Source organism: Oryx dammah, unplaced genomic scaffold (genome assembly GCF_014754425.2).
Source record: "Oryx dammah isolate SB20612 unplaced genomic scaffold, SCBI_Odam_1.1 HiC_scaffold_2, whole genome shotgun sequence".
Lineage (NCBI taxonomy): Eukaryota > Metazoa > Chordata > Mammalia > Artiodactyla > Bovidae > Oryx > Oryx dammah.
In genome coordinates, this window is record NW_024070186.1 from 1,955,042 (window position 1) to 1,970,209 (window position 15,168).

The window sequence follows — 15,168 nt, forward strand, 5'->3', positions numbered from 1 at the left end:
AAATATGCTCTTTGTCTTTTTTTGGTTTGGTGTAGTTTCTGCTTACTAAGTAGCCATTTTTAGCATTTGTGATCAGATTACAGAACTGTCATCCTCTTGCTTTCCCAATTGATTTGGTTTGCAAACTCCAAAACTCTGGGATGCTTTTAACAAATTGGTTTACATTTTGACAGAACAGAGTTAAGTTAATTAATAGATCAGGCACGGAAAAGCCTCCATGGTAGGGTGTATTTTCTGGTAAAATGAAAGTTATGTTTCAGCACGATGAGCATCAGGCTTCAGTAATCTGTTCCTCGTGTGGAATGAACACTTCCTACTTCGAGCTAGCAGGCACCTACTGTTTATTTACGCTGCATTAAACTGACAGCTCAGCAATCAGAGGAAAAATATTACTTACCTTCCTGAAGTAAATACCAGTTTATAGGTTAGTGCACGTATTTATATTCCTGTCACCACTAAATAATGGCCCTGTCTCCACTTTAATATCTACCTGTACTCTAATCCAGGGCTTTAGACTCTTCCTGGTTGGGGGTAGGGGTCGAGAAGAGTTTTCTTATCATTTCCCAGTGGCTAAACTTAAAAAAAAAAAAAAAAGTTATTTCATCTTCTCATTTCTGTCCTGCAAGAATCAGTTGAAAGACATATTATACATGTTTATTTTACATACTTCAACTGATACATCCAAATCCCAAAAGAATCCACATGCCACTTAAAATAGTCATCGTAGAGCAACCTCAGGACAAATATGTTCAAACACATTCAAGTGTACGTTTGCTAAATTAAACTCTCTACAAACTTCCAAAGAGATAACTTCAACTATTTGATTACTTAGATAGTAGCTTTGATAAAATGTCTTCTCTTCCAAGCCTTAGATGGAATGATTCAGTTTTTGATGGAGATCTGCAAATATGAATATAAAGTGAAACACACTGATGGATGGATGGATTGGTACAGTTAACTTTCCTCTGAAAATATTCTTGCCTTCTTCATCTTTTTGTTTGAGCAGCCAACCTTGGATCTCAACTTTTTTACAATACTAAATTCAGGTGTTTCTCCTTTTAAATTGGAAGCCCATTCTCTCTGGAGATCCTGGAAACATCAAAATACAGTTAAAGTTGAGCTCCAAAACTTGTAATTAATTTGAGACAAGGCTTGTTATCAAGGACATTCTGTAAGTAGCTCTTAACACTCAGCCTGTCCACCCAGCTGTCAGTCTCTAATCACATACTCCGTTGACATCAGGGCAGAATATGGTCTTAATGCAGCATATAAATCAGATCTGTTACACAAGGTTCATCTCCTCCCAAAGAAAAAGTGTCTTTTGTGGTAATTTATATATCGTTCCTAAGTGCTATTCTCAATGGTAAGTCTATTTCAACTTGATGTCTTCATAGAGTGTGATCAACACATTAACACATTATTTAGTACTTTTGAACTTATGCCAATGGTACCTTTTGCTGTTTATTTTTTAAAGTCTTTTTTAAGATCAGATATTTGATTTCAGAGTAAATAGATACAGACTGTGTGTATATATATTCCGGGTGAGATCCAGCAGCTTAGCGCTTCTCCAGCATATTGGCCTATTTTTATGCTTTGAAGTTATTCTGTATCTCTTCGACAGTTGTTGCTGTCTGAAGGTTTGTAAATAGAAATTCTCATCACCTCTTTCAATGGATTTTCAAGGATGTAATTTGGTTTATGTGGCGATCCCAGCTTAGTTATGAGAGATGAAAATGAGTTAACCAGTATCCCGGCATTTAAGTGCCTAGATTTGGCTGACATTTATTCAGTCCAGTTATTTGATATTTGGTAGTGAAGTGTCTTATAATCAAACATTAAGAGTTGGTTCAGTTTTCCAGTGGAGAAACAGTCTTGCTGGATAAAACCTTTAACTGTGCAATATTTTATTGCACTCATCACTCATTAGAGAGCCCGCTTATCGTGACACGAATTTTTGCTGCACCTCAGGGGTGCAGGTCCCCCAAATGAAGCTGAGACGCTTGCAGAAGGAGCAGATGGCAGGCTGCACCTGGCCCTCCTCTGCTGGGGTGTCTGTGGACCTGCGTTGCGCCCCCCCCCTCCCTGCCCGCCGACCCCTTCTCCCAGGTGTGCAGGAAATGGAGGGCGTTGTACCCGGTGAAGTGGGTGGACTCTACCCAGAGCTATGACCTGATTTGTGACGTACCCTCAGAACTGCAGTAATGGTCCAGCTGCTTTGCAGGCAACTGGTATCCACCTCATTTGGGGATGCTTCTGCTTTGCTAGCTGTGCTAGAGACAACTTCGTCATTGTCACCTCGTCAAAGACTCCTTCTTGAGAGCTCTCCTGGAGGGCTAGATTCTGAGAGCAGCCTCTGGTATTTGGAGGGTAAGTGCCAGAAAACTTCCTATTAGTTCATGCGGGGACTCAGGGGCTCCAGCCCCCAAGCAGAGGCCGGGACTGAGTGTCCAGGGGAGGTCTCCATGTCTGGATGTTGCTGTTCCTTGGTGAGAGATGATTTGGAGCCAGAGAGCAGCAGAAACTCTGCAGCATGCGTGCTACTCTGGGCGGTGAAATGTGGTGGAGAGCTCCCAGGAGAAATTACTACATCTTCCTTTCTTGAGATATTTAAAGAAAAGGTACTCACTAATCTGTGAGAGGGGGAACTCTCTAGATGCAGTTTTCCAGGAAGCTGGGCAGAGTAGGGTGGATTGCCAGAGGTTCTTTGCCAGTCTTACTCAATGGTTTCTGATACACTGTTAAGAGCCTGCAAATGACAATTTGGCCTTTTAACGTTTACAATGTTAAGGACTTTAAGGTAAAAGAGGTTGTCTGTTATAAATATTTTATTGTAATAATTATTATAAATAAAATACAACCTAGTGTATGCAGATATCTTTTGAAATAGAGATAGTCCTGAATAAGGTGTCTCCATAATTAGCTGTTTGATGTTGAATGCAATTGAGTTTTCCTGATCCAGTGAACCAGACAATGGAAATCATTGGGGACTCACAGCAGGGCTATGTAATGATTTTTGATATAGCAAACCTTTCTTTCCTTGTTCACTGATAAAAATATTTTATCAGTAAATAAAGCACTCAATTCAAATGCTTACAATTTTAAATTTTAAAAGGACATCCAGAATTGATGAAATAATCCAAGTGTTTCTCATTGTATTTTCGCCAACTGAAATGATACCTAGATGTTCTTTCTAATAGATTTCCCCAGACTGTGAGAGGAAGGAATAATATTTTAATAACTATGCTTTAATTTTTTTTTTCTTAGAGTTGGGCTTGCTTTGGGGTGGTTCAAGAAGACTCAAAACCAGTTTAGAACATTATCTTAAAAGTTTAAAAATGACAGCCTTACTTTGCAAGGAGTCATTGTATTTTAATAATACTGTACACTTATTAATGTTATTGGAGCAGTAGACAGTTAATTACAGCCTTTTCTGAGACGTGTTAACTGTATATTAACAGTCATGTTCAAAAAGAATGATGTATACTGTTACATACAAGCTGCTGCTTGCTAGACTTTTCAGAATAGTCTTTCAGAATGTATGGAGTCAGATTTCGGGTCCACAATTATCAGAATGTTTTCTAATAAAGTAACTTAATTTTAGACTTTTCACTGGGATGTAAGATTTTTAATTTTCTTCTTGTTTTCCCCTTTCTCTGTGTTAGCATTGACTTGAGCACTTTTGCTTAGTAGGTTCAGAAATCAGTGTCTCTCAGCAGTTTTAGCCTTCCCACACTGTAGTTTGAGATGCCTACATTTTTGTTTTGTGATGACTTTGGCCAACATAAGCCATTAACAGCTTATTGAGTTGATTCTCTTCGTAGCATCCTTTTAGTCACTATTTCTTGAGCCAGGCTGTGCTGTCTTACAGTTCTGTAAAGCATGATATATAAGATACATTTGAGCAGTTGATCACAGCTGTAGTTCTAAGACTACTTTATTTTCCAAATCTAAAGCCTGGGTTTTTGCCTTGGCTTCTGGCATGGCGAACAATGGGTGACTGAAACTAGTGAGGTTGAAAGCTGGACTGAGCCTGCCTTAGACAACTCTCAAACTGGTTGCCGCTTTGAACTCTCTCAGCTAATCTGGATATGTTGACCTTGTAACCTTGTGATACGGCGCTTAAAAATGTACTGGGATTCCCACTTTATGATTTTTTAGGTGCTGCGGCCTCTATTTATTCCAACAAGTTATTCAACTACCAAAAAAAAAAAAAAAATCAGCGTCAGGTACATGTCTGTGTTACAGAAAATAGTAACTTCCCATTCTGTCTTGCATGGAGAGCGCTATTAAAGATCTGCTAAATTACTAACAGAATCATGAGTTTAGCTTGTGCTGATGTGGTTGAGTGGGAAAAGGCTTTTCTCTCCAGTCTTCCCTCTCCCTGGGGTCACCTGCACACGCCATCAGCGCCCTGCACACGCTCCCGTGTTCTGGATAACTGAGTGGTTTTCTCCTCTGAGTGCTGTGCCCTTTTCGGACAGGAGTATCAGGGTCTGTTTCCTCCTCCTCGACCTTGAGAGTGGGGCAGGGTCTCTGTTAAGGCTTTTGGTCTTCTGGTGTGGGGTGGTGCTTACAACCTGCTCTTGCGTCCCTGGAGTCAGGCTACCAGGTAAAGGTCCTTCTGATCTTCTATGGCCAAAAATACTGCGCGCTAAGCAGCCCACGTCTGACTGACCTCTGTCTGTTCTTTCCTATGACAGTGATGTTTTTCCAGGGCCTCACTGGATGCATATCAGCCATGATTAATTGCATAACAGATATTTTTCTATCCACTTATATATGAAATGGATTTTTAGATCCATTGTGTAACACTGTTTTGAGATTTAGGGTATTTATGTCAAAGATGATTTCCTTCTATTCCTTAAAATTCATGCTTCCATTGCAGTGGGGTTGGGTTAGGTGCATCTAAAAGGTTCTGAAAAGTTGCCAGCCTTCTAAGAAAGTTATCTTCAAAAAAAAAAAAAGACACTTCCTCTTTAAATTTATTGCCACATGTAAGGCTCTTTGCAAGACAGTGCTGTTTAGTTACACAAAGAAAAGTCTTTCTGAAGCAGCAGACTGCTGTGTGACCTAGTCCATTACCATGCACATTCTGTCTCTTTAAAAACAGTCTCCTCTATTTGCCCTATTAATTGTTGATATGTTGCCATCCACGAGACAAAAATTAGAGCTGTAATTAAATAATCATGTGATGCTCCTTAGTGCCAGTGAGAGCAAACTCATTTTTCCAGGCCCTGATGGTCACTGATTATTGTATTACCACTGGCTTGCTTTATTTTTTTTAATGATTCTCTATCTGTAGATTACCCAACTACTGTCCTTCTTTACAAAATTAGAGAAAATAGAGAACATTCAGCCAGTTAATTGGCTGGCGGTCCTCAGGGATGTAAGGCAGACATACCTTTTTCTGCTGTTGGTCACCTGGTAGGTTCTTTGGGGAGGCTACATCAGTGGTGTGGTTGCTGCCATTTAATTTACGCTGGTGTTTTGGCTGGGATGGAGACATACGGGGAATGCCAGGAGAATTACAAAAGGAGCCGGGTATTAAAATTCAGAAATGATTAAAATTGAAATAAAAGGATGCTGCTTCTTTGCCAGTACTCTGGCAGTCATAATGACACATAGAGATTAGTTTCCATCGTCATCTTTTCCTTCTTTTTCATTTCCTCTCGTTTATTGTTGACACATTTTCCTTCTGTCTGTCTCCCGTCTCTGTATCTCTTTGCACAGTTATGCATTCCTAGCTCTCCCTCTTTCCTTAAGCATGGAGAAGCCTACTTAACCTTATTATAACAATAACAGAATAGGTTATTAATATTTAATATGCACATGATTAAAATTTCTCTCCCTTAAACATAGGTCAGCTGTATTATTATTAACCAGCATGTAATTTTTCATTTAAAATATTCTTATTCTGCCCTTGCTGTTTCTGAAATGTAGTCTACTTTGCTAGTGATTTAATATATAATGTTTAGAAAACTGTGGTCGGCTAGTGAGAAAAGAACTTACCAGTCATGGATAATCAATTATGCATGAATTCAGATGTAACAGATGGAATCTGTGAGTTAAAGTTTCCCTTTGCCTTAGTGGTTTTTTTTTTTTTTTAATTTGTTTGTTTGACACCTGTCTCATATAGAGATAAACATCTAATGTAGCATGTGAGAAATTTCCTGATATCTTTGTATTCTCTTCAAAATGAACTTGATTTTTTTTAACTTAAATTTAAGGGCAGAGACTTTCTGTGGTCTTAAAGATGATCAGATTCTTTTCCATCACTTCGTGGATACAGAACTGGGTCCTGTTTGGCTCCTGAAGGGTGGCTCTTCTAGTTGGCAGAGGAAGAAACACCCCCTGAACAGGCTTCCGCTGTTCTCCACTTTTCCCCCCGTGTCATCAATTCTCTTCTGTAGGAGTTGTGTACTCATAGAGAGCACTATCACGCTGGCTCTGGGTTTTAAGGAATTTCTGATGGAAACTGTGGTTGACTGGTTTTAATTGATGTGATATTCTCTTGTATGATGTGTGGATTGTGTCTGTGACTGTGTCTCATCCCCTGCTAGATGTGCTTTATATATACATTTATTCATACCAGGTTGTTGATCAAACAATCGGATTTTCCAAATCCACTGAAAATACCCCAAGATTTGGTTTATATCCAAAACTACAGCATATGCCAGTTACAAAGATGCCTTTACACTAGCTTGTGGTGGTATAAATTCTTAGAGACAAAACCCCTTTGTGCAGAGCGAACTAAAAAGTTATTTTGGAGAGTCTTGTTACCTCCACAGAGAGATAAGTTTAATTTTCATTAAATATGATATGAATTTGTAGTAGTTTTTCAGTTGCAGAAGTAATAGAACTGTGGGTATTGTCCATCTTTACAGCAGTTACAGTCTCAAAACAGCTACAAGCTGGTCCCCGTCAAAAATTTTCATAAATGTGCTGTTTGTTTCTCTCCCAAGTGTATTTATATATAGATTTTAAAAATACAAATGAAAATAGTCTTTCCAGAATAAATAAAAATAAATGATTAAAAAAATAGCCTGAAGGCCCACTACTTCTGTTTTTAAAGTTATATTTCAGCATTATTTACCAACTTTTAGCTTCATATCAGCTGGAAATTTGCATGTGTATTTATAGTCCCTGGTAGTTATCTAATGAATTAAATTCCACAATAAACACACTGATAAAGTTGCACCAGCAAAACAGGTAGCTGGATATCCTTCAGCTACAGTTATGCTGTAAAACTATTGTTTAGTATTTTATTTAGACTTTAAATTATTTTCTTTTATTTAGTATTTTATTTTAGACCAATAAATCTGTAATCCTAATTTGGCTTTACTATGTAATCATATTCCTCAGTCATGCATCAGGAAAATACATATATGTAGGAATGAACTTCAGGGAGATACAATTTACATACAAATTTCCAATACATTAAAAAAAAAACTCCATCATTAATATAAAAGTCCCTAATATAAAATCAGTGAGAACAGATGATAGGAAACAGTATCAGGCAGTACAGTATGAAAAATATATCATTACAGATTACTGCCTGCAGAAATTTAGGAGGACACGGCACCCCCTCCAGTCTTCTTGCCTGGAGACTCCCAGGGACGGGGGAGCCTGGCGGGCTGCCGTCTGTGGGGTCGCACAGAGTCGGACACGACTGAAGCGACTTAGCGGCAGCAGCATGCAGAAATAAATAATTGTAATTACTATCACAAAAAGTGACCGATAAAAATAAATTTGAAAGCCTTTTGAGCTTATGACTAAACATGCGTCCTCTTATCAATAAGTGCAATCTAGCATATTGACATGGGGAGTTTATAGACTGTTGCATCGAGGACCTACATGGACTTGTCATGCCTCCGGCTGGACTGCGGCGAGCATCAGTGTCCTGCAGACGCCACCTGGGGACTGTCTGCTGTCTCAGGAGTGTAGTTAATTTTTGACTCACTTGAAAAATATCCAAATAGAATGTTTGGATATTTGAATGCTGGATATTTGGAAGGCCTGGTTTTTGTCCCTCCTTTCTCTTCTTTTGCTGAGATACAAGAATATAGAAGAAAATCTGAAAAGAGAGCCATTTTCTTGCATCAGAGGACCATCAAATTACCTACTTTGGGTGGGATGTTGGGTCTCTCATTACCAACCCGTGTTAATTATCCTCGGGTTGGGTAATCGTCGTCTGAATTAATCATCCAGCGGAGACTGGGCCACGGCTGTTGGCGGGTTAAGGGCAAAGCTGTGGAAGGCTGGAGGCAGTTGTCAGTGTGTCGCAGCTTATTGTCGTCCGCATGGCATGATGTTTTCATGAAAATAGACATCTGCCAGTCTTAGGAATAGGCGATCGTTTCCCTTTAGTTTTGTTGTTTTCAAAGTTTTAAATTGGGGTAAAAGCTAGGTGCCGTGCCCGTGCATTCGGACAGTGTGTGAGTGGACGGTTCCGTGGCCTTGATCGCAGTTCTGCTGGTGTGCGCTCAGCGCCGCAGTCTCGTCCAGGTGTTCGCCATCATCCCAAAGAGAACGTGCTTTAGCTCTGAACTGAACTCCTCCTCTGCTTCAGTGAGTTTCCGGCACTATAGAGGTATTTAAACACTGTCCAGGGGCGTTGCACTTGTTTCCCCCAGTGAATGGGCTTCTTTCCCCCAGTGATGGCCCTTGTCCACTGCTTGTGGTGGTGGGCACGGTGGTGCCGTATCTGATACTGCCCTTGCTTGATCCTTTTCCCAAAAACAATCTGGACCAGCATCCAGGCCTGTTGCAACCTCAAACTGCTTTTCCCTTCAGGTAAGCTGGGGAAGATTAGAGTAGCATTGGCATCACCAAGAAGACTTGGTTGCTCTGTCTTGACTGAAGGTTGGCTGAGAACGGTTTCTGTTCGACTTCTCTGGAATTAAAAATCCCGTGGGCTTCCTGGGGGCGCTGCACAGCAATGAGGAGCCCTGCACCGGCTCCTGGGCACAGACGGTGTGGACACTTCCGTCCTGCTCAAGTGCCATGACTAGGGCCAGAAAAGAGTTGAATGGTTTCAGCTGTTTCAAAGGGAATCCCACTCAAGGTTGAAATTTTCTGGGAGAAAAAGCTTGCTCAACTATGTTAGGGAAAAAAAAGAATTAGACAAAACCAGGATGGTTCTGGCTCCAGTAAATAATAGACTGGTTTTGGAACTTTACTTCCATGTGTAATTTTGTGGCTAGTCTCTTATGTCTGTGATGATAAATCACATAGTTGCACGGGATTTCTGGCACCCCTGTAAATCTCAAGCCAGTGCCCAAATGCTAATTTATCATGGTTCCTCAAACAGCAGACTTTTATTCACCAAATCAATGATCTAATAGCTTGCTCCCTACCTTTTTTTTTTTTTTTTTAAATTTGAAACAAGTAGCTTGCCTACACATAAATTTATTAAATTCGGGGTAAGCTCTGATTCTTAAAAGAGCCTTAACTTTTCCAAGTGACTCCAGGATCTCCATACCCTTGGAAGATGTCCTAACAGGTATATTTGATTTCTTGTCTCTGACACATTCCCTACTCCAATGGATGCTACACCTGGCTGTACGCTGGAATCAGCTTGGAAACTCGCAACTGCTGGCTCCAACCCTTGGCAATGGGGTGCAGCCTGGGTATCTGGATTGTTGACATACCAAGCGATATTAACATGCAGCAGATTTGAGGAGCCACTGAACTAACTTCTGATCTTATCCTTGGCTTTAGTGCCTAAGAGTGCAAGAATCTTTCTAAGATTTTTACCAGCACTCACTCACCAAAACAGTTCTTGGCTTCCTTTCCCTGTTAATTGCCGGCACTGTGAGAGACTCCTGGAATACAGACAGGAGTCCAGCCTCAGGATGTTGACAGACGTGCAGTTGGGAAGGGCAGGCATGCAAATAGGAAATGCTGCACTTGGAGGACAGGGGTGGGATGGGGCATCAAGGAGGAAGTGGCTAATAGCTGGAGGAGGCTTTGGAAAGAAGAGGTGCAATCAGGCCGCATCAAAGAATGTGTCAGAAGGGGGGTCCCCAAGAGAGAAGAGGGAGGCCCTGCTCTCTAGAAGCAATGGCGGAAGAAGACAGCCTGAAACTCTTAATGGATTTGGTGGAGACAGCTATTACTACACAGGCTGATATGGAGGTATGCGGGGGTCTCAACAGCATTGCTATTGGAACCTGACCCCTACTCAGTTTTGGAGTTAGGTCTACGCAGAGAGAACCAATTTTGATGGGATTATTTCCATTGTGCATGTCAGTGTTGTGGCCCATACTGATGTCTATGGAAGGAAGATATAAAATTTTGTCCAATAAATTCTTGCTTTAAAAAGAGGTAATATTTCTGTTCACTCCACCTCATTTCCACAGTCTCGAAAAGGAACGGTCATTGCAATTAGTGATAGAATTTGGTTGCAAGTGGCACTGATTTTTTGGCTCTCATTTATTTATTCAGAATGTAAACATTGCAAATATTTCAAAGTCCAAGATATCTCACCAGGTTCTAGAAGTCAACTCTAATGGCCATTCATTTACCTCAGCGCACTCTCCCCAAACTAGCTTAAACATCAGCCTTTCTTTGCTTTGCTTTAATAGTGACCTTTGTCTATTAAAACCATAACCCAAATTACCAGTGCGTATTTACATCCACCTTAGAGTAATTAGGAAACAACTTCTGATCGCTATCAGTCCGGCTATAACCAAAACCCCACATATTAGGGAAAAAACAAAAACCTTAGGCCCCATGTTTAGAGTTTATTATTTCTCCTTTATCTCTCCTGAAACATATTCAAGCTGTTTGCTTTGATTCTCTGCAGCACACCATTATGTGTTTGGTATTTGGATGCCCTCCCGGTTTGAGTAGATATCTACATTAAAGCTTCCAAAAAAGCCATTTCTAGTGGCAACTCTGCTTTTTTAATGTGGGGGTGGGAGAGGGTGCGGAATGATGCTGTGGTTTTCATCGTCACCTGCGAGCTGTTGAAATGTTCATGGAAAGCAGCCTTTGGGGTAAATGCATGTTATTCCAAACATAGTCTGAGACCCTTTCACATACAGATGTGTCTAGAAAGGTGTCTTAAATTTGTGTGCAGCACTGCCCACGTCTCATTCCCGGCAGCTTTACAGATCCACGGGCCCATTCTAAAGTGGGAAAGGACTTCAATGTGGACTTCATTAGGCTGTGTGGAAGCTGTCCAGCACCTCTAAGACTCCTCCAGGCGAGGTCCTGGGTTTACTGAGTCGTCTATTGTAGAGGTTCTCTAGGTCCCTGCTGCCTGATGGAACTTTCTGCAGTGGTGGAAGGGTTCTCTAACCCACACTGTCTCAGGATAGCCCCGATCACATGAGGCTGTTGAACACTTGATGTGTGACAGGAACTAAGCTGGAAATGTTCTAGAATTCCAGTGAATTCACATTTCAGCGATACAGCCACGTTCCCCACTGTTCACTCCACCTCACTTCCACAGTCTCTACGAGGAACGGTCATTCCAGTTAGCCATAGAATTTGGTTGCAAGTGACACCGAGCCTTTGGCTCTCATTTATTTATTCAGAATGCAAACACTGCAGGGATGCAGTATGAATCCCTGGTCATCGGGCAGTGTGCAAGACAGTCTCTGCTCTCATAGGGATGACAGTCCAGCGTGGGACAGGGAGGCCTGGCGTGCTGCAGTCCACAGGGTCGCAAAGACTGACCTGGACTGATGGAAGATATTTATTAAGTCAGTGATTACCCAGATTGTTCACTGGTGATAACTGCGACAAAGGAGTTTAAACTGGGGACCAGGCCTTCCTGAGTGATTCGCCTGAAAGTTTAATCCGAGTCCTGTTGATTCACTAAAGGAGAAAGGCATGAGGCGACTTCCCTCCCCAGGTTCAAGGCCGGGTCGGGCTGGCTGCCCGGGACTCTGGAGCAGGGCAGTCCCCTGGCGCCTGCTGTGACCTCTGGAGTTGCAGGGTCCCTCTGGCTCAGCTGCACACACACGCTGCAGACTCCTGAACTCATCGCACGATCCCCTCTCGAGCTATGCAGTTGAGATGATGTCAGTCACAGATAAGACGTGAGAAGGAGGGTGTGAATGTTTACAGGATGTTGCATTTCCTCTCCAATGTATGTTTTGACAAAGTTGTTTGGGCTCCAGCCCCAGTTGTTGTTGTTTTTTTTTAATCCCCCCTTCTCTGCTCTTACAAATTTGTATCTGGTCCATTCAAGAAACCATGTGGAAATCAGTCCTGACGTCCCAGACAGACCAAATGAGACGCATGACGGCAGAACATATGGCTCAAAGAGACATCCTTATATGGCCAACACAGACCGTATTCCCAGAAATTCATATATGGAAAACGCCACCTGCAGCTAAAGCCAAAAAACAAAGAGTCGACACGACAAAAAGAGCAATATGCCACGTGAAATGTGCTGCTTTAAGAGTGTGCAGAGATAGCCAACAGTATTTGAATTTAAAAAGATGAAAAAAAAAAAAAAAAAACCCTACCATGTCCTTAGAAAGTGCTATGGCAGGAAACATTGCTTTGCTCACAGTCACTGGCGGAGTCGCCGTATCTTAAAAGCGTTCAAATTCTAAATGCTTTCTCTGTTTATTACAAATGTATGTGCTATTCAGAACTCTGAATGTGTTTTAATGCTTCCGGATATCTGCCAGCATATTTATCTTGATATGGGGCCCCTGAAGCATGCAGTAGTCCTTTTGGTATTGTTTTTAAAAAATCTTGTATCTCTGTTACAATATTTTATCTCCGCTACCTTTGTGTAGCCAGACTGAATTCCTTCTTCCGTGATAAAAAATTGATGTACTGTTTTAACTGTACACCCACATGTTTAATAGTTCATGTATTTGACTTGTAATATTTCATGTTCCTGAGGTCTTCCGTTCTCATAGCTGGATTTATAAAATTTATCTTAACTTTTTTCAATACTTGGCTTGCATCTTTATTGCCAAACTTAAGATACTTTGTAGAATAAAACTGATGCCCCCCATCACGTAGTTTATTTTCACATATGTCTGGGAAGGTGGAATTTTCCTTATTACTTTTCTTTTGTTCTTTATTTTAATCTGGGGTTAGTACTCAGTGGTTTAGTGAGTATTCTGAAAGAGTAAATAATATATAGAAAGTTCGCCAGTACACCATTACTTGGAGGGCATGCCGCCTCTGTGCCCTTTTGCTTATATCTTATATAGTTCTGAAATAAAGAATGTGCTTGAGGGAAATTAATGTGCATATATGATTAATAGATTTATAATTGTGTAGTAAAGTTATTATTAGATGCCTTTATCATCATTTATTCTATCATTTTCCAAGGCCATGTCCATCCTTATTACACTTTTTTATGTTTGTGTTTGAGAATTAGCTTGGAATTCCTAGACAAAAGCTGCTACTCAAATTGAAAGATTAATATTTTAACCCCCACATCAATAGGAGGCTAAGGCTATCAGAAAGCTTTCTGTCTTATTTGTGGAAATAATGGGATAATCATCATTTACAGTATTTTATCCCAGTGTATTTTAATATTGATATATTCAGTAACCTTTTTTAGTCTTCCTTTCTCTTTCTTCAAATTTTGTTTTGCCCAACAACTTTCTTTCTTTTGAACACTCCATTTGAGTTCCATGTGCCCGAATGATTCTTTGTAGTACATGATGCTTTTACTCTATTTTGAGATTTTGCTATTGCTTGTAAATTTATACACTGTGATACTAGAATGCACAGTCCCTACTGAAAAACCAGGCAGGTTTCAGGGAAACATGTCAGGCATCACCAGTGTGAAGCAACTATTAAAATATATATCTTGGAAATTCCCAATTTAACCCATCACATTGCAAAAATCATTCTCATTATAAAGATGAGTGTTATCCATGTTTTTCTTCTGCATATCAAACATTTAAAAAAAAATGTTTAAGTACTTCCATCTACAATAACAACTCTGACACCAGTGTTACATGTTGCCATGCTTATATATTTCCTTTTTGATTGTTTCTTATACTTTAATCAAAATACCCTCCTCCATACTTTCCTGCATATCAGCTTTTGAAAATAGGGTATCATTTGAGCTTTTTCATAAAGATTTCCTTATCTTTCTTTTCTTGCTTTTGATACTATGTTTTATCATCACATTCTTTAGCTCTAGGTTTGGGTTTATACACCAAGATTCACTGCTGCCTTCAATAACCTTTCTGGTTTTGTGGGTGAAACGTGGGTGCCCTTAGAGTGATATATTTTCACTGTGTTCCTCCTGAAGCTGTCCTCCCCAGGAGGCCATTATTTCCTCTCCTTTATCTTCTGTTTTACCTTCTGTTTGTCTAAGGTTTCTAGTGTAGACAGTGTCTGAGAGTGTATTGGTAGCTTTAAAGAGCTTCATTTGCATATCTCCCTCTTATCTCAGTACTTGCGCTAACTTGTTGCTTTTTTATGTGTAACAAAATGTTTATCTCACTGATTTTTCTCTTTTCCCTCCTAGTGTACTCTGAAAAAATAATTCGAACATTTCTGTTTCTGTGTAATGATTAACTGCCTTCAGGGTCTTAAGGTATTAGCACTCAAACCTAAACGATGAACGCTACATCCCCATTTCGGGCAAGGCTGTGATGGTCTTCATTTTTATGGGAACTATATTTAATAGATTATCGAAATAAGAGGCTCATACTTGGGTGCTGAGGACCATTGATCTACCGGGGTAATTCACCTTAGATTACACAAGTTTTTATTGCTACAACAGAGGTATTAACCACCCCCTCCCCAACTTCACTGTCTTTCACGAGGGGTAAAGATGGCATGTTTTCCCTTTGTAGGAACTTTTAACTAGTCAGGTCTACAGTGACCCAAATTTTGTTTAACTCGGCCACCGTGGGCCACGTATTCCCTCCTCCGAGTTCTGCGGCTCAGAAGTGAGGGGCGTTGGCGCCTACCTGCGCCCAGTACAGAGGGGACGGGTCCCGATGGGCTCGGGAAGCGCTCCTCTTTTGGGGCCGCTGGCTCTTCGCCGGGCTTCCCCCTCCCGTGAGGGGGGCTCCCGTCGCGCAGAGGGTGTCGGGGGTCCCGGCCCTTCCGCTGCCGCCGCCGCCGGCGCGCGCTCCGCGCTCCCCGAGCGCTGGTGCCCCGCCGTCCCCCGGCCCCGTCCCGAAGGGCCCCGGCCTCGGAGCCCCGCGCGGGCCGCGGCGCGCT